Genomic DNA, 19,966 nt, shown 5'->3' on the forward strand with positions numbered 1-19,966 from the left:
CTTGGACCCACAGACAATTTTAATAGTTTTGATCAGTATAACTTTTGGTAGTGTTTGAATTTTAATTTTAAATCACACATGGGAATTTGCTGTGTTTATTAAATTCCTGTCCCATCCTCTTGACTTGATATCATTTAGTCTCATGGTAAGACATTTGAAAGAACATTTTAAAAAATCATTTTGTGACATAGTCTCCAGTGTCTATTTCTATAAGTTTGAAAGCAAAGCAAAAATAAGTGGGTCTTCAGTTTTGATTAATAGTGAAAAACATTTGTGACAGATGAATCCCTACATCAAAGTTTCATGTAAGAAGAACTTTTTGATTTTGCCGTCTGACAAATTAGTAGAACTGTACAATAAGAAAAATAAAAATGAACAGATAGATAGGCAAAACTGTTTTACGTCAGGAAAAACAGCTATGCATCAGAGTAAAGTGGTAGAACATTATATGAGCAGTCTCATGTTATATGAGAACCAAAAACTGAAGGCACTGCAGATTTTACCTGAACTGGATTTCTCATTTGGAGGCTACTAACAAGCAATAGACTACCGGTTTATTGTCTTAGTTGTGTGTAGTTTTCAATAAACGAGTTTTCCCCCATTATTTTAACACACAGATGAAGCAGGTGGAAGAAACTATTAGAATTGACCTTTATTATCAGCATTGTCATGACCTCCTGTACTTAAAGGCAGTCTGATGCTTCTCATGGTGACACACAGTTTTCACCTGATTATAAAGTGAGAAAGGCTGTATTCGGAGTCTGACTTAGTCCAATGTAAAATCTGTCTTTCACTGAGTTTTGATTCATTCTCAGTCAGTTTGCTTCAAGATCTAAAAGGCATCATTTGTAAGGGGAGAGGGACACAAATGTTTGTAGTGCTTCCTTGTGTAATACTGTGATAAAAGCTTGGATCAGAGCTCAGGGTGCTTAGAACATCTTTTTTAAGGAAGCAAATGGGAAATTCTCCAGCCATCCCTTTCTTCCTTTATTGTCTAGCTCTAAAGAGAGCAAGTTATTCAGCTGTTGCATCTACTAATTACTCAATTAGTTCTGTGCCGTATTCAAGAAACTCAAATGACAAACAACAGGGAAATCAACATGGTGGTGTACAATGACATATTTGCAGAGAGAGGAAGTCACTTTTCTCTTTTTAAAATAGCCTGGAAGCTATGTTCAAAATTAACAATTTGGCTTTGTTCATCAAGCACTTCAATAATCCTGCATATATAGACCCTGTGTAGAAATCTCTAATGATTTAAATTAGTTCTTTTTCCTATGGAATCTGTGCCTCATTCATTACACAGTCCGAGAATGAAACAACGTTGTACAGGACAGGGGCCCAGACTCTTTCTTAACTTAAGATGGGAGGAGCCAGAGTGAAAAAAAATCAGGAAAGCAAGAAAACTTATCTGATAAAGAAGAAAGATGTGATGACTTGGAGATTCTAATGCCCCTAGTAAAAGCAGTTCTGTCCCTGCCTGTTATATGAAATCTTTTTGTAATCTCAACAAGTGTGGTATTTTGTTACTGTGTGTTCATTAAAAGTGCATTCTTTTGTTGCAGTGTAAGATTATGTGTATTTTAGGAGTAGGCACAAAACTGTGAGTTCTCTGAACTATCATGACATAGGTGTCTTAAATTGCATAACTAATGCTAGTTACAGTAATGATTGTATGCTTCGGTGGTTATAATACCATCACCTTACACCACAGGTGACGGATGAAATCAGTGATGACCATTCACATAATATAGTGATAAATATCAAAAGGTTACAAAAAGTGGATAAATCTGTTCTAAGAACAAGTTATAAATAGTTGATTGTAAAAAAATAAAACAAGGTATTATGCAGTTGCTCATTCTCTGCTTATTCTGTGAGCATCAACCATTTTGTATGAAGGCAGAAATTTTATGAAAAAAGTATATATAATATAGCATATAATGTAATATAATATAATATAAATATATACTATATGCTATATATTTAATTAAAAATAAGCCATAAAAATTAAGAATAAATAAGCTGAATTTAAGTAGCACAGGGAAACTTGGCTTGATCTTTCCTATCTTGGATGGGTAGTTTGATTTCAGTATAAGACCGGAACTGCTGCTATAAAAGGTACACTAAAACATCAGTGAAGTCACCGTGTTTGTGATTTGAGTCTTTCTCTTATCACAAGCATAATTTGTGAATTCACATGCAGTGTGTCTGATTCTGATACCTTACTCCATTTTACTGATTTTAATTGTTTGAAGGCCACACAAACAGGTTTGCCAGGTTGATTCTTAGACAGTTTAAGCCAATACTTGTCCACATTTCTTCCCAACTACTTCTATAGCAAAACAACAAAAAATAGCCTATTTCTACTGAAATAAAAGAAATAGTAATTGCTGTACTTCCATGTCTCATTGCAGTAGCACTTGCTGCTTTATTTGTTTAATTTCAGCGTGAACTTCAGAAGAAATTTTGTGGTTTTTCCAATATGAAGGGAAAAAAAGGAAATAGGCCAGGAAAGAGTGGTCAGAATGTAGTTTGGTTTATTTATGGAGAAGTTATTTTGACTTCCCAGTAATGTCTTACATAAATAAGGCAAGATTGAGTTCACAGGCAAAATAAACAACAGTCAGCAAAAAAAAAGAAGACAAATTATCGCTTATTTCTTGAGTCAATTAGTACTGTACAGATGCCCTCGTTTCAGCTGGGATAGAGTTAATTTTCCTCCCAGCAGCTGCCGTGTTTTGCATTTAGTACAGGAAGAATGTTCATAACATTGATGTTTTCAGTTGTTGCTATGTAATCAAGGACTTTTTCCAGTTTCTCATATTCAGCTAAAGAGCAGGAGTGCAGGAGTGCAGGAGTTGGGAGGGAGCACAGCCAGACAGATCCCCAAGCTGGCCAATGGAAGCATTCCATACCGTAGATGTCCTGCTCAGTTTAGGAATGAGGGTTGGCTGGGGGGCAGGAGACTCTCTGCTCTTATTTTTGTGCGATCAAACCCTCTCTTGTCCATGAGTTTGAACTTTTTCAGGAAATTCAGGATTTTAGGGTTCTGCAATTGCTGCTCGGGAACTGCCATTAATTGGTCATTGGGTGGTGAGAAAAAATGTATTGTGTATACTTTGTTTTGCATATTCATTATTATCATTGTTGTTATCATTACTATTATTAGTATTATTAGTACTATTAGTATTTACTTTGTTGCCTTATTAAACAGTCTTTATCTCAGCCCATGAGTTTTCCCTTTTGTCAGTTTATCCTCCCCTTACCACTTGGGGTAAGCGGAGGGGTGAGCGAGCAGCTGTTTAGTGTATATTTGCCAGCTGCCAGGTTAAACTATGACAACAGGTGAATGCATTATGGTAGGGCAGATAGAACACAGTGAAGAACTTACCACAGAAAGATTTCAATAATAAAAGTAGTATTTTTTCCTGTTCTGCAGTTGCTGGAATAGATGGGGTTCCAAAAGAACAACTCCTACCTGAAAAAGAGTCCCAAGCCACCTTGTGACACAGCTGTAGCATCAAGCAGGAGCTGGCAATTTGATTTGTTGTTTTATTTCCTTGTTTTGTATCAACAAAATAGTATAACAATGATATAGCAAGTAGTATAAATGCACTATAAATGTTTTTTAAAAGGAAGCACACTTTCTATGTATGTAGAATATATTATTAACATGTGTAGGTGTTTTGAAAAAGCAGATAAATGCATTATTTTTGTTTTCCTTATTAGAAAGCTGAGGTTAAGTGGAGGAATGAATCCTTAGGGATTCAAGCAAAGACACAACTTTTTGCTCTAGTAAATGATTTGTGTGAGTGCACCTCACTAAAATGAGAGATGTCAATAACAAGAAAGTTCCTGTGCAGGTGTATTGATAGGCTATATCTTAAGCAGAATTTTGGTCTAAATTATTTTTACTTGATCTAAGTGATCAGGCATTTGAAAATATACTGCCTCTGAATATTGCAGTATTGTAACTAGACCAGTAATAAGAAATTATCCTTTAAAGTGCTGTAGGAATAAGGATTTGAGAAGGAAGAAAATCTGAACTATGGCCCTTGGAAAACCATGATTCTGTAACAATTCATTATTGAGCCATTACTAGCTTCATAGCACAAAGAATTTTAAATTAAATAGTTTTCAATTTCCTCTTCTGAGTCAAAATATTTTAGCAACAACCCAGCATCTCTTTCTTCATATGAATATCTTTCAGATGAACCATCTTGATAAAAGCAGAAACCAGTGGGAAATTGTTCCTACTTGCCTTAACATTTAAATGCAGAACCGAACAGAAATCTTCTAATGAAGGAGCTGGTAAAATGAAACAAACCAACAACGGCTTCATCTCTTGCCCGTCACTACAAGAAAGACGTTGAATTGATGGAGCATGTCCAAAGAACGGCTATGAGGCTGGTGAAGGGGCTGGAATATGAGTCTTGTGAAGACTGGCTGAGGAAACTGGGCTTGTTCAGTCTGGAGAAAAGGAGGCTGAGGGGAGACTTTGTTGGTCTCTACAGCTACCTAAAGGAGGTTGTGGTGAGGTGGATGCTGGTCTCCAAAGTAACAGGCAATAGGACAAGAGGAAATGGCTTCAAGTTGTGCCAGGGAGATTTACATTGCATATTAGGAAAAATTTCTTCATTGAAAGGGTTGTCAAGAATTGGAACAGGCTTCCCAGGGAAGTGGTTGAGACACCATCCCTGGAGGTATTTAAGAGACTTATAGATGTGGAGCTTAGGGACTTGGTTTAGTGGTAGAATTGACAGTATTAGGTTAATGGTGGACTCAATGATCTTGACGGTCTCCTCCAACCTAAAAGATTCTGTGATTCTATGACTCCATGATTCTATGATTCTATGACCTGATGACTTCTTCTTAAGTCAAAAATATTTGTGATAAACTAGAAGGATTTTTCAGGTCAGGCATGGAACTATTGATGGAAAAGAAAGATAGAGACCAACTTCGGAATCATCACTATTTGAAGTTATTCTTCATGCAAGGAAATAACTGCATTGATCACTGAGACTCCGTGGCCACATACACAGCATCTGACTTATTAACTTCATTCACTTTGTATGACTTAATAGCATAATAGCATAAGAATACCACTATGAAGTAGAAGAGACTCAGGCTATTGTGCAGATGCAAAACAGCTCTCTGTTTTGTATCTGAAAATTGTCTATTTCCAAAACTCTATGTATGCTTCAAGTTTCACTTGAAATTTTCTTAAGATCTTTTTTTTTTATAAATCTGATTTCCTATCAGAATTCAGCCAATGTCAGTTATTCACAATATTGAGAATATACCTATCTCAAAAAACACCTGAGAGAAGAAGAGGTGAAGTTTTTTCTTTCCTTGTCACACTGTATCTCCAAAGAGAATAAAGTCAGTAAACACTGTGCCTTTTGGAAAATTTCTTAAAAAGCTAATTTTTATGCAGCAGGTTGAAAAAATCCATATTAGATCAGAGTGATCAAACTGCAGATGCAGATTTATGCAAATTGTTTTTGAGGTGGTTTTTTTTGGTACCAGTGGGAATAAGCTACTTGAGAACAGCTAAGTCATATCTAGCCCCTTGCACAGCCATCTAAAATTGTCTCAGGATGGATCACAAGTGTTTATAACACTCCAGTGAGCAGATGTTATGTGCAGCCTGACTGACCCATTATATTTCTACAGAATTGCAAAAATCATTAATGGCTTTGTGCTGTTCACAAAGATATTTGAGAATGAGGAGGGCCCAATAGCACCTGAATGGTACCTCTGTTTTGATTTCCCTCAAGGACAAGATACAGTGAATAAAAGATGACTATATTAAATGAGGCAGGTAAAAATATTGGAGCATAAAACCTCAGATGGCTTTTAAAAATGTGTATCAGACTTACAAATATGTCATTCAGATACAAAGTAAGGGTCAGGAGAAGAAAAAGGAGACAGAAAATGCATGGTAAAATACAAAAAAACCTGTTAGATGACAAATAGAAGACTGCATTTTGGAGCAAAATTTATCCATGAAGAAGTCTCAGTCTGAAGCTGAAACTAATGACATCCTTTTTATTTCAGTTAGGAGCAGGTTATACTAGAACCAGGCTCAAAAGGCAGGGAAAAAGAAAAAATCACCCAGCCATGCTTTGCTATATAGAGCAGACTAATTGTAACTTTAAAATGTCTGTTTCTATTCCATGATTGAAAAAGATTCTTTGAAATCTTTTTCTGGTCGGTGAAGTGGATAGAGAACTGGCTGAATGGCAGAACTCAGAGGGTTGTCATCAGCAGCGCTGAGTCTAGTTGGAGGCTGGTGACAAGTGGTGTCCCTCAGGGGTCAGTACTGGGCCCAGTCTTGTTTAACTTCTTCATCAACGACCTGGATGAAGAGTTAGAATGTACCCTCAGCAAGTTTGCTGACGACACCAAACTGGGAGGTGTGGTAGATACACCAGAAGGCTGTGCTGCCATTCAGCGTGACCTGGATAGGCTGGAGAGCTGGGCAGAGAGGAACCTGATGAGGTTCAACAAGGGCAAGTGCAGGGTCCTGCACCTGGGGAGGAACAACCTCATGCACCAGTACAGGCTTGGGGTGGACCTGCTGGAGAGCAGCTCTGCGGAGAGGGACCTCGGTGTCCTGGTGGATGACAGGTTAACTATGAGCCAGCAGTGTGCCCTGGCTGCCAAGAAGGCCAATGGGATCCTGGGGTGCATCAAGAAGAGTGTGGCCAGCAGGACAAGGCAGGTTCTCCTTCCCCTCTACACTACCCTGGTGAGGCCTCATCTGGAGTACTGTGTCCAGTTCTGGGCTCCCCAGTTCAAGAAGGATGAAGAGCTACTGGAGAGAGTCCAGCGGAGGGCTAAAAGGATGGTGAGGGGACTGGAGCATCTCCACTACGAGGAGAGGTTGAGGGAACTGGGCTTGTTCAGCCTGAAGAAGAGAAGGCTGCGAGGGGACCTTATAAATGCCTACAAATATCTGAAGGGTGGGTGTCAGGAGGATGGGGCCAAGCTCTTTTCAGTGGTGCCCAGTGACAGGACAAGGGGTAATGGGCACAAACTGAAGCACAGGAAGTTCCGTCTGAACATGAGGAGGAACTTCTTCTCTCTGAGGGTGACGGAGCACTGGAACAGGCTGCCCAGGGAGGTTGTGGAGTCTCCTTCTCTGGAGATATTCAAGACCCGCCTGGACAAGATCCTGTGCAGCCTGCTGTAGGTGACCCTGCTTCGGCGGGGGGGTTGGACTAGATGACCCACAGAGGTCCCTTCCAACCCCTACTATTCTGTGATTCTGTGATTCTGTGGTTCTGTGAAACATGAGGTCATATATACCTATCCCCTAATTATATAGATAATTAGGCAAGTTTTACTGTAGGTTTCATTAAGGCCTGACTTTCCCCTACATATGGTAGAGATTATTTAGAGTTTGGATCTGGATCCACAGGGAAAAAAAATATGTATATCACTGTCTGATCCAGAATAACTGAGAGGAGCAAAACATCAGGAGTTTTTATCGATATTTAATATTATTTCATTCTATTTTGTGATATCATAACAGACCTCACTGATCTTGCAGTTTAATTGGTGCCTTTATTGTACAAGTTACATAGTTTTTTAGGTAGCCATAATTGTAGAAAGAGAGAAATAGACCCTTTTAAAGTATAAGTAATTTCAACCTAAAGTAGATTCATTGTGCCGCAATATTTTATTATCTCTTTCTACTTTTCTACACCTATGAAGTGAACCTATAGTGTGTCTCATATATGGAAATCTTTGCTGTAGCAGCCTTTGGCGAGGTTTGGTGAACTTTACAAAGTTTGACAAAGGTATTAAAGGTGGAATTAAGAGTCACCTATGCTATATGTTACAAAGAAGGAATCACATGATTCTTCAGAAAAAGCAAGATGGCATTTCTGTCACTTACCTGTTTTAATTTTGCATAGTTGTTTAAAGAAGAGGCATTGGAATTGATCTTTTAGAAAGGACTAGCAAATGGATTTCTGTGTTACAAAGGAGGCCAAAATAAAGTTCTAAAACGTACACAAACATAATTTCAGTCCAGAAAACCAAAACTTGGAGTATATTGAAATGTTTCACAAGTCTGTGAAAGCTTTTGGGCTGTGAGAGAAAAATAAATATTGCACTGGGAAAGAAACAGAAGGCTTAAGAGGTACTTCAGAAGGAACAAACTTATATTGTAGCTGTGATCAGTAGGATCATTTTTTTTCTTATCTCATGGTTGTTTCTTGAATAAAAATAAAAGAGAAACAGAGCAAAGGAAAAACAGTGTAGGTGTTTGCTTATGTTTTCTTATGGCATTTCCAGGGCAATCTGGCTTTGTTCAAAGCCAAGCGTTTTTGATGAATGGCGTTTTCTAGCGGGTGACAAACATACTTGGTACTAAAAGCTGAAACTAAACTCCAAACAAGCATGTGTTAGGTACACATAGTATCTTGGTTTTTTTGTTATACCAGTTCCAAATTCAAATGTGTGTTTCGTGTCGCAGTCCTCTGACACTGGAATATACCTCTGAACAGATTTGATTACTGTTAAGACTCTTGTGGAATAAAAGCTCTAGGCCAGTTTCAGTAGGGTCATATTCCATATGTGTTTGGACACCACTTTTTGGCTGAATATTTAAGAGCATTTTCAGAGCAAGACGCTATGGCTGAATTTCTGCATGGAAACTACTTTTGTCTCGTCTGTGACCCTTACCATCTTTTTGAAAGGCTTTCTTCTGGAGAAGGCTGAATCCTTGCAGTTATAGTAGAGAATTCATTGCTGTTTTTTCGACTGCCATCAAAGACAGTATTTCCATATGTGCTCCTCTCTAGTATCTTCATTCTTTTTCTCCTCCTAAGTGAGTATGGGATTGCACTACTGTTGTCTTGGTCTACAGAGAGGGGAAAAAAACCCCATATCATTGTTGATGGTTTCCCTTCTAGGGCACTTGGCAAAAGTGCAGTGTGTGTGGGCTGTTCCCTTTTTCATTGGAGTATCCTTCTCAGTCTTTCCAGTAGTTTGCAAAGGTTTCATGTCAAAAATTGAATAAAAAGCTAAGGAATTGTATTAAAAATTCCGTTTGTCTAGGCTGACTGCTTTTCTCTTGAAGAATATGCAAAGAAAAGAAAAAGAAACAGTGATCTAACATCTGAGGTCAGCTAGTTCACCTATAGCTGCTGCCATCAGATTCAAGGCTTTACTGAACATGTGATTGCCTTTTTACCAATCTATCCTTACACAGTCCTTGGAAGTACAGTACTGCGAAAATTTGTGTAAGCTTTAGCATTTCTTAGGGTTTTGTTAAAAAATTCACACTCTGATTTTATCTGCAACTTGAGAGATATGACTTGCGACTTCCCAAAATATGAAAATATAACATTTCGGATAATATAGCTATAAACATTCTTTTAGACCAGTTAAAGCTAAAGAAGGAAGGTAGTTTTTCGATCCTTTTATATAGTAATTTTGATGACCACCTTTCACTCTGTGGACCATTCACAGATGAAGCCTTTTGTTTGATGATTCTTGCATTTTCTCACATGCAGCTACTAGAGAGGCATTCTAAACAATTCTTTATTTAAACATCACTGTCTTCAAGACTAATGCAACTTTAGGCACAGGCAAAATAAACACTTGTCTAGAATATCATATTACTGAGAGGCAAAACACTACACCCCTGCAGACTACTTTGCCTATGCTTGCATCCTGGAGAAGCAGCTGATACTCTGGAGAGTGATGAAGCAGTGAGTACTGGAGTCGGGACAAGGTGGTATCAATTGCAATTATCTGCCGCTACTGCCTTCCTCCATTTACTTGTCTTCCCACTCCATCTTTGTTCTTTGTCCCTCCCCTTATAGTCTACCTCAAGCTTCTCATTTAGTGGAAAGAAAGTCATCTTTGTCTACACATCTGAGTAGCCTTGAGCAGTCTCAGTTCATGACTATAAGTCTCATTGGTTTCATTTTCAATTGTTTTTCTCTGCGGTTTTAGAGTGTGCTCATTTTCTGTTCAAGCTTTGTTCAACTTCATTTGCTACAATGAAGTTGCTGGAGGAATGAGAACAAAATCTGAATGAGAGCAACTTTCTTTCTTCTTCGCTAAGTAAGAAGCTGGTATTGGATTCTGCATGTCATTTCCTTTCTATATTCCACAGTGTGTGCACATCTTTTTCATCCGCAGCTGAAATGGATTAACTAGCTTTCAATAGTCAGTGAAGTAAGGTTTCATCACATTTTAAAGAATATAATTACCTTATAGTAGAAGACCGCTACGAACTAGTTTTGTCTCCACATTACTGTTTGTACCATGATCTCTTCTAGACCTCTGAAGAAACCGCCACAACAACCTGCAGGAAAGTACCATACTGTGCTTGTGCACGGACTAGCGCGCAAATGGCTGCCTAAGCCGGTAGCACGCCTGGCACGAACTGCACGTACTAACATGCACTCTGCGCATGGGCAAAAGCCCCTATAAAGGGATAGCACGTGCTCCCCTGGGGGCACGTTTTTTGGCTTTTTTTTCCTTCTCACTGCTTTTCTCCTGGTACCTGTCCTTGCTAGAACCTCAGCGCCTGCATAGAGACTGAGCTGACTGGACATCGCTGGATCCATGGTGGTGGTAACTGATCTCCCCTGCACTCCCTTCCTTGCCTGCTTGGGTTGTCTGACTTTACTCCTTTCTTCCTTTCTCTCTCCCTTTCTTCTTTTCTCCTCTTGTCCTCCCCCTGCTGCCTCCCCACTCAACCTCCGGTACCCAGTTCACCAAAATAAAGTTTACAAGGTTGCACAGCATCTGACTCCGTATGCGTCTTAGTCTCGTCCTTGGGATTGTATAGAAACCTCCCCGACATTGGATTAGGACACTTATATTTTGTTCAGAGACTGCTCTGTCATCTAATCTCTCCGTGTCCAGGTGTTGTCTGAAAAACAGATTCATTACCCGGTGTGCAGTAAGTCAATCCTCACACACTCATGAGAGATACTGTTTTATTCAGGTCTCGGTGCTCAGTGGATTTTCCACAAATCAAGCACACCCATTGCCAGCTTCTTCCTTACACTGACACATTAAATTCATGTATATTCTACCTATCTAATACATATTCATTCTAATCTACATGTGTTGTGCAACTACGTGGTATCATTCTTCTTGGCTCCTGTTCAGACCCCTCTGCACATGTCTTCCTCCTTTTTGAGGGTTTCTAGAGGTCCTCAATGGTCTTCTGGATGAAGTACCCTAACTCCTTTTATCCGTATATGGTCACATGTCACCTAAGGACAACTTAAGGCTACTTTCTTCTGCCAACTTTCCTTTGTTCCTTCAAGAAAGACAATTTGTCTTTGGTTAAAAGGATAGTGTAGATGGCCAAGAGATTCTGTCTCTAAGCTTAGGTTAAACATTAACATAATTCTAGTAATGCACTACTTGATCAAAGAGATGCTGTTAAACACAAACCATACCCCTGCTTTCCAAGGGAAGAACTTTTTCTATAACACAGGTATTCTGTGCCTTTCCATAATATTGGTAAAAAGCGGACTGAGATCCATTTGGAAATCCAATCGTATATTAGTAGCTACTGCTGGCTTACTTATAACAAAATGTTGAAGAGAGAAACTACAGAAATAATAAATTGACGAAATGTTCTAAAGAGAAAAAATTGTACTGTCTAACAAAAATTGGTTAAAAGTACATAATTTCTGATCTTAACAGAAGATTTCACAGATTTACTGTGGGCAGAAAACTATATGTCTTTTTCTAAAAATTGGGTATTTTGGAACTATGCTTTTCTTACAGAATTATTTGCCCCATCCACATATAAACACTGGGCTTTATATTGAGTTGGAAACCTCTCAGAATTTTAAGTGGAGAAGAATTGTCATGCATATAATAAATATTATTTTACAGTCATTATAGCTATGAAGCATATCTTACAGTATAACAATAAAATAAAGGGTCTCTTTGTTGAGAATATATGGACAAATTTCCCATAGAATTCAAAGAAAAAATGCCAAAATGACTGGGAAATGAGAAGAGGATTTTATAGACGTAGAGATAATGTTTCATTATATCTCACAGAACATGTTTCTGCTTAGTAAAATAGGAGAAGATTTTTTCCAAATTTAGGAAATTTTCAAGACTTCAGAATGTTTTGTTCTCAGAATAAGAAATAATGACTACAATTATGACTTTCCATAAATATAGCTCAAATGAAAATAATGATACTGTTTCTCTGGAATATTTAGAAAGCCTGAACTCACCTCACATTCAGGGAAAAGTTTATTCCAACCACAAAAAGTCCTTTAGTACACATAGATATTTGTTTAAAAGATATCAATAAAGCATGTTTTTCAAATTTTCCCTTTTTAAATTTGAGTCAAGAAGTTCATGGAAACAAAATTTCTTCAGAGGAAATTTTATTAGCATTAAAGCATTTCCACCGTAAGGAATAGCTGCTAACTGCAAGAACAGACACATAATGCTTGCCAGGATCTCGGTTGTGGCTGTAATTAACATCCCTGTCAGCAAATGCACAGAAATCCTTTTATTTGTGCTTGGTTTTTCTTAGGATACTCCATTTCTCTTCACTGTTTTCTCTGCATGACATGTTGGGATGGGTTGCTATTGTGGATTTGAAGAACCAGAGCAAGAGGTACTGTGAGAAAGAAATTTCCTAAGTAGTATTTGATTCCTACTACTCTGCTGGGGAAAATGAATGTTCCAGTGCTTGCAGTAACGGGGTTACTGCATTGGTGAATAAGGGAAGAACATCTACCTGAACTCAAGCAAACCATTTGACACTGTCCCTCATGACATCCTTGCCTCTAAATTGGAGAGACATGGATATGAGGGATGGATCAATCTGCGGATAAAAAATTGGATGGATGCTGGATAGTCACACTCAAAGAGTTGTGGTCAACGGCTCGATGTCCAAGTGGAGACCAGTGAAGAGTGGTGTTCCTTCGGGGTAGGTATTGGGACTTTGTTGGTGACATGGTCAGTGGGATCAAATGCACCCTCAGCAAGTTTACTGACGACATCAAGCTGTGTGGTGTGGTTGACATGTTGGAGGGAAGGGATGCCACCCAGAGGGACATTGACAGGCTTCAGAGGTTTGCCCGTGCCATCCTCATGACATTCAACAAGGCCAAGTAAAAGGTCCTGCACACGTGTCAGGGCAATCTCAAGCACAAATATAGGCTGGGCAGAAAATGGATTGAGAGCAGCCCTGAGGAGAAGGACTTGGGGGTGCTGGTTGATCAGAAGCTCAACATGAGCCAGCAATGTGCGCTCGCTACCCAGAAGGCCAGCCGTGTCCTGGGCTGCATTAAGGGAAGCTTGGCCAGCAGGGCAGGGGAGGGGATTCTGCTCCTCTGCTCTGCTCTGGTGAGAGCCCACCTGGAGTATTGTGTCCAGCTCTGGAGTCCTCAGCACAGGAAAGACATGGAGCTGTTGGAGTGGGACCAGAGGAGGGTGACAAAAATTGATCAGAGGGCTGGAACACCTCTCCTAGGAGGAGAGGCTGAGAGAGATGGGGTTGTTCAGCCTGGAGAAGAGAAGGCTCTGACAAGACCTTATAGCAACCTTCCAGTACCTTAAGGGGACTTACAAGAAAGGTGGGGATAAATGTTTTAACAAGGTCTGTTGCAACAGGACAAGGTGTAATGGTTTTAATTGAAAAAAGCGTAGTTTTAGATTACATATATGAAAGAAATTCTTTACTATGAGGGTGGTGAGGCACTGGAACAGGTTGCCCAGAGAAGCTGTGGATGACCTCTCCCTGGAAGTGTTTCAAGGCCAGGTGGGATGGGGCTTTGAGCAACCCGGTGTAGTGGATGGTGTCTCTGCCCACAGTAAGGGGGTTTGAACTATGTGATCTATAAGATTGCTTCCAACCCAAACTATTCTATGATTCTATGAAATCAGTTCTGATTAATTTTCCCATACTGGCATTTATTTTTTGTTCAAATAAAAACAACAAATTCTTTTTAAAGTATCATATTCCAGACAAACACACTTATGAAAGTAATAGACTTGCTATAGCGCAAACCTGAAAACAACATTGCTGTGATCAGCATAACTGGAGAAGTATTCTGTATTTTCCCCAAAGCTCATACAACTATTAGTATAGGCTCCTCCAGAATTTTTTTTTCTGTGATTCACTATTAGTGTCTTGTAGACTTCTGCTGCATTTTCTTCTTTTCAGGATAGGAAATGGATTAAAGTCGTACAGCCAAAGTATATGACTTGGTTTCTGGAATCTTCCAAAACAAAATATTTTTTTAACCTGGTAGCAAATTTTCTTCCAAGGCTTGTTTTTAAATTCCTCCTGCCTGGTGCAGACATACTTCTGTGGAAATGCTAGGTGAAAATTTCACAGAAGAATCCCACAATAGATCAGTGTCACGTCATAGAAAAATTTAGGTTAGAAAAGAGTCTTAAACTCGAGTCCAGCCATTAACCTTATACAAATGTGTCACGCTAAACCATGTCCTTATGCACCATGTGTACTTAAATCTCTCCAGGACTGGTGACTCCATCACTTCCCTGGGCAGCCTATTCCAGTGCTTGATAAACATTTTGGTGAAGAAATTTTTCCTAATATCCAATCTAAACCTCCCCTTGTGCAGCTTGCTATTCCTGTCTCCCCCTATCACTTGCTACTTGGAAAAAGAGACTAACACCCACCTTGCGACCCCCTTCCAGGAGATTGTGGAGAGTGAGCCTCGTTTTCTCCAGCCTAAACAACCCCAGTTCCCTCAGCTGCTTCTCATAAGACTTGTTCTCCAGACCCTTCACCAGGTTCCTTGCCCTTCTCTGGACATGCTCCAGCACCTCTATGTCCTTCTTGTAGTGAGGGGACCAAACCTGAACACAGTATTCAAGGTGCGGCCTCACTAGTGCTGAGTACAGGTGCACGATCTCCTCCCTGCTCCTGCTGGCCACACTATTCCTGATACAAGCCAGGATGCCGTTGGCCTTCTTGGCCACCTGGGCACACTGCTGGCGCATGTTCAGCTGGCTGTCAACCTGCACCTCAAGGTCCTTTTCCACCGGGCAGCTTTCCAGCCACTCTTCCCCAAGCCTGTAGCATTGCATGGGGTTGTCGTGGCCCAAGTACAGGCCACTTGGCCTTGTTGAGCCTCTTGCAAATGGCCTAGGCCAATGGATACAGCCTCTCCACATGTCTCTGTAGAAGTTTTCTACCTTCAAGCAGATCAACACTCCCACATAACTTGGAAGCTACTGAAGGTGAAGGGCTCTGGAGCAGAGGCTCGCGCCAAGGGACCCTTTCTCCGGTGGCAAAACCGTAGCGGCGAGACGGCAAAAAGTGTCGAGAGAGATCCCAGCCTCCCCCCAGAGCGGGAAAATGAGAGGTGACAACGAGCGGCAGCTCTGACTCTGCGGAGGCGGAGTTGAGTGTGACAGCGGCCAAACCCCCTCACGGATAAGAGCAGCTCCCAGGGAGCGCGGGCGAACAGAGCCGGCAAACAGAGGCGGCGCAGCAGCCCGGGAGCGGCGCAGCAGTTTGCGCGGCAGTTCGTGCAGGCAGGGGGAGCGGGGAAGGCGACAGGCAGGGTGCAGCCGCCCCTTCTGGCAACTCAAGTAGTGGGCATCGCTCTTCCAGGAGATATTCTAGCCATGGTTACCACCCGTGGTAAAGCTGTTGCTAGAAGGAGTGTGGGGACCCAGACAGAGGTCCCACGCAAGAATGCAGGTGTCCAGGTCTCTGGCTGCAGGGAGTGCCTGAGCCTGGCGCTCCTACCGGAGGACAGCAGAGACAACGGCTGTGTTCGGTGAGAGCAGGTGAATGACCTGCTCAGCCTGGTGGCAGAGCTGAAAGAGGAAGTGGAGAGGCTGAGGAGCATCCGGGAGTGTGAGAGATCAACAGGTGGAGCCGCACCCTGCCCTCCCTGAGGCAGAGGCAGCAGGAGGCAGCTCCACGAGAAGCAGAGAACCCCCTACCCTCTTGCCACCGAGCAGAAAGAGGGGGCCTAAGAGATGGGGGGGAATGGAAAAGGGTACCTGCTCAGGGGCGCAAGAGAATTCCCTCCTGGCCTCCCTCACCTGCCAGGTTGCCCTTAAGCAACAGATACGGGGCTCTGGAATGTGAGGGACTGGCCACAGAGGAAGTGGGTGAAGGTGAAGCTCCATCCAGGGGGTTGCCCAGGACGAGTCAGTCAGCCCCACGTATTAGGACTGCCTTGGCTAAGAAAAAAAGGAGGGTCATTGTCATAGGTGATTCCCTTCTGAAGGGAACAGAGGGCCCGATCTGCTGACCGGACCCATCCCACAGGGAAGTCTGCTGCCTCCCTGGGGCCTGGGTTAGGGATGTTGCGAAGAAGCTCCCCGGTCTGGTGCGGCCCTCTGCTTATTACCCCCTCTTGGTAATGCAGGTTGGTGGGGATGAGATAGCGGAGAGAAGTCCCAAGTCCATCAAAAGGGACTTCAGGGCACTGGGGCGATTGGTTGAGGGATCAGGGGCGCAGGTGTTATTTTCCTCCATCCCATTGGTGGCAGGGAACAGCACTGAAAGGGGCAGGAAAACTCACCTGGTTAACAGGTGGCTCAGGGACTGGTGCCATCAGTCAAATTTTGGCTTCTTTGATCATGGGGAGGTATACACAGCACCGGGCCTGCTGGCAACAAGTGGAGCTCAGCTATCACAAAGGGGGGAAAAGAATTCTTGGCCACGAGCTGGCAGGGCTTATTGAGAGGGCTTTAAACTAGGTTCGAAGGGGGAAGGGGACATCACCCAGCTCACTAGGGATGAGCCTAGGCTTGGTGTGCCAGGGTCAGTGGTGAGATTCACAGCCCAGCTCAAGTGTGTCTATACCAACGCACTTAGCATGGGCAATAAACAGGAGGAGCTGGAAGCCATTATACAGCAGGATGGCTACGACTTGGTCGCCATCACAGAAATGTGGTGGGACAACTCGCATGACTGGCATGCTGTCATGGATGGTTACAGACTCTTTAGGAAAGACAGACCAACAAGGAGAGGTGGGGGAGTTGCTCTATATGTGAGGGAGCAACTGGAATGCATTGAGCTTGGCCTGGGGGCAAATGAGGAATGAGTTGAGAGCTTGTGGGTTAGAATTAAGGGACAGGCTCAAAAGGGTGACATTACGGTGGGTGTGTACTACAGGCCACCTGACCAGGAGGAGGAAATTGATGAGACCTACAGGCAGCTACAAACAGCCTCACAGCCCTGGTTCTCATGGGGGACTTCAACCACCCTGACATCAGCTGGGAAGACCATACAGCTAGGCAGGCACAATCCAGGAGGTTCCTACAGAGCACCGATGATAACTTTCTGATGCAAGTGGTGGAGGAACCAACAAGGAAAGGCGCTCTGCTGGACCTTGTATTAACAAACAAGGAGGGACTGGTTGGAGGATGTGAAGGTTGGAGGTAGACTCGGCTGCAGTGACCATGAAATGGTCGAGTTCAGGATCCTGCGTGGAGGAAGCAGGGCGATATGCTGCCCTAGTGAGGCCTCATCTGGAGTACTGTGTCTAGTTCTTGGCTCCCCACTTCAAGAAAGATGAGGAGCTACTGGAGAGAGTCCAGCGGAGGGCTACGAGGATGGTGAGGGGACTGGAGCATCTCTCCTATGAGGAGAGGCTGAGGGAGCTGGGCTTGTTCAGCCTGAAGAAGAGAAGGCTGCGAGGGGACCTAATATATGCTTACAAATATCTGAAGGGTGGGTGTCAGGAGGATGAGGCCATACTCTTTTCAGTGGTGCCCAGTGACAGGACAAGGGGCAATGGGCACAAACTGAGGCACAGGAAGTTCCGTCTGAACACGAGGAAGAACTTCTTCCCTCTGAGGGTGACGGAGCACTGGAACAGGCTGCCCAGGGATGTTGTGGAGTCTCTTCTCTGGAGATATTCAAGACCTGCCCGGACAAGGTCCTGTGCAGCCTGCTGTAGGTGACCCTGCTTTGGCAGGGGATTGGACTAGATGACCCACAGAGGTCCCTTCCAACCCCTACCATTCTGTGATTCTGTGATTCTGTGATTCTGTGATAACTTGGTGTCGTCTACAATCTTACTGAGGAAGCACTCGATCCCCTCATCCAGATCATTGATAAAGAGCTTAAACAGAGCTGGCCTCAAAACTGAGCCCTGGGGAACACCTCTTGTGACCAGCCACTAAGTGGATTTAGCTCCATTCACCCCTATTCTTTGGGCCCAGTCATCCAGGCAGTTTTTTACTCAGCAAAGAATGCGTCTGTCCAAGCCACGATCAGCCAGTTTCTCCACGAGGATGCTATTGGAAACAGTGTCAAAAGCTTTACTGAAATCTGGGTAAACAACACTCACAGCCTTTCCCTCATCCACTAGGCCGGTCACCTGGTCATGGAAGCAGGTCCAGTTAGTCAAGCAGGACCTGCCTTTCATAAAACCATGCTAACTGGGCCTGATTGCCTCGTTGTCCTGTATGTGATGTCTGATGACACCCAGGATGAATCACTCCATAACCTTCCCCAGGTCTGAGGTTGGGCTGACAGACCTGTAGTTCCCTGGATCCTCCATCCAGCCCTTGTAGATGGGGATCACATCTGATGACTTCCAGTCAGCTGGGACCTCACCGGTTAGCCAGGGCTGCTGATAAATTATTGAAAGTATCTTGGTGAGCACTTCCACCAGCTCTCTCAGTAGCCTTTATTGGATCCCATCTGGCCCCATAGACTTGTGTGTGTCTAAGTGGTATAGCAGGTCACTTATCATTTCCCCTTAGATTATGGGGGCTTCATCTGTGCCTCTTCCCTGTCTTCCAGCTCAGAGGGCTGGGTACCCATAGAACAACTGGTCTTATGTTAAAGACTGAGGCATAGAAGATATTAAGTAACTCAGACTTTTCCTCATCCTAAATCGCTATATTTTCCCCCACATCCAATAAATGATGGAGATGATCCTTAGCCCTCCTTTTGTTCTTTATGTATTTATAGAAACATTTTTTATTGTCTTTTATGGCAGTAGCGAGGTTCAGTTCTAGCTGGGCTTTTGCTCTTCTAGTCTTCTCCCTGTATAATCTCACAGCATCTTTGTATTTGGTCGGTGAAGTGGATTGAGAACTGGCTGAATGGCAGAACTCAGAGAGTTGTCATCAGCGGGGCTGAGTCTAGTTGGAGGCCGGTAACTAGAGGTGTCCCCCAAGGGTCAGTACTGGGCCCAGTCTTGTTTAACTTCTTCATCAACGACCTGGATGAAGAGTTAGAATGTACCCTCAGCAAGTTTGCTGATGACACAGAGCTGGGAGGTGTGGTAGATACACCAGAAGACTGTGCTGCCATGCAGCGTGACCTGGATAGGCTGGAAAGTTGGGCAGAGAGGAACATGATGAGGTTCAACAAAGGCAAATGCAGGGTCCTGCACCTGGGGAGGAACCACCCCATGCATCAGTACAGGCTTGGGGTGGACCTGCTGGAAGGCAGCTCTGCGGAGAGGGACTTGGGTGTTCTGGTGGACGACAGGTTAACCATGAGCCAGCAGTGTGCCCTGGCTGCCAAGAAGGCCAATGGGATCCTGAGGTGCATTAGGAGGAGTGTGGCCAGTAGGTCGAGGGAGGTTCTCCTTCCCTTCTACACTGCCCTAGTGAGGCCTCATCTGGAGTACTGTGTCCAGTTCTTGGCTCCCCACTTCGAGAAAGATGAGGAGCTACTGGAGAGAGTCCAGCAGAGGGCTAAAAGGATGGTGAGGGGACTGGAAAATCTCCCCTACGAGGAAAGATTGAGGGAGCTGGGCTTGTTCAGCCTGAAGAAGAGAAGGCTGCGAGGGGACCTAATAAATGCCTACAAATATCTGAAGGGTGGGTGTCAGGAGGATGGGGCCAAGCTCTTTTCAGTGGTGCCCAGTGACAGGACAAGGGGCAATGGGCACAAACTGAGGCACAGGAAGTTCTGTCTGAACACGAGGAAGGACTTCTTCCCTCTGAGGGTGACGGAGCACTGGAACAGGCTGCCCAGGGAGGTTGTGGA

This window comes from Opisthocomus hoazin, chromosome 8, assembly GCF_030867145.1.
Source record: "Opisthocomus hoazin isolate bOpiHoa1 chromosome 8, bOpiHoa1.hap1, whole genome shotgun sequence".
Lineage (NCBI taxonomy): Eukaryota > Metazoa > Chordata > Aves > Opisthocomiformes > Opisthocomidae > Opisthocomus > Opisthocomus hoazin.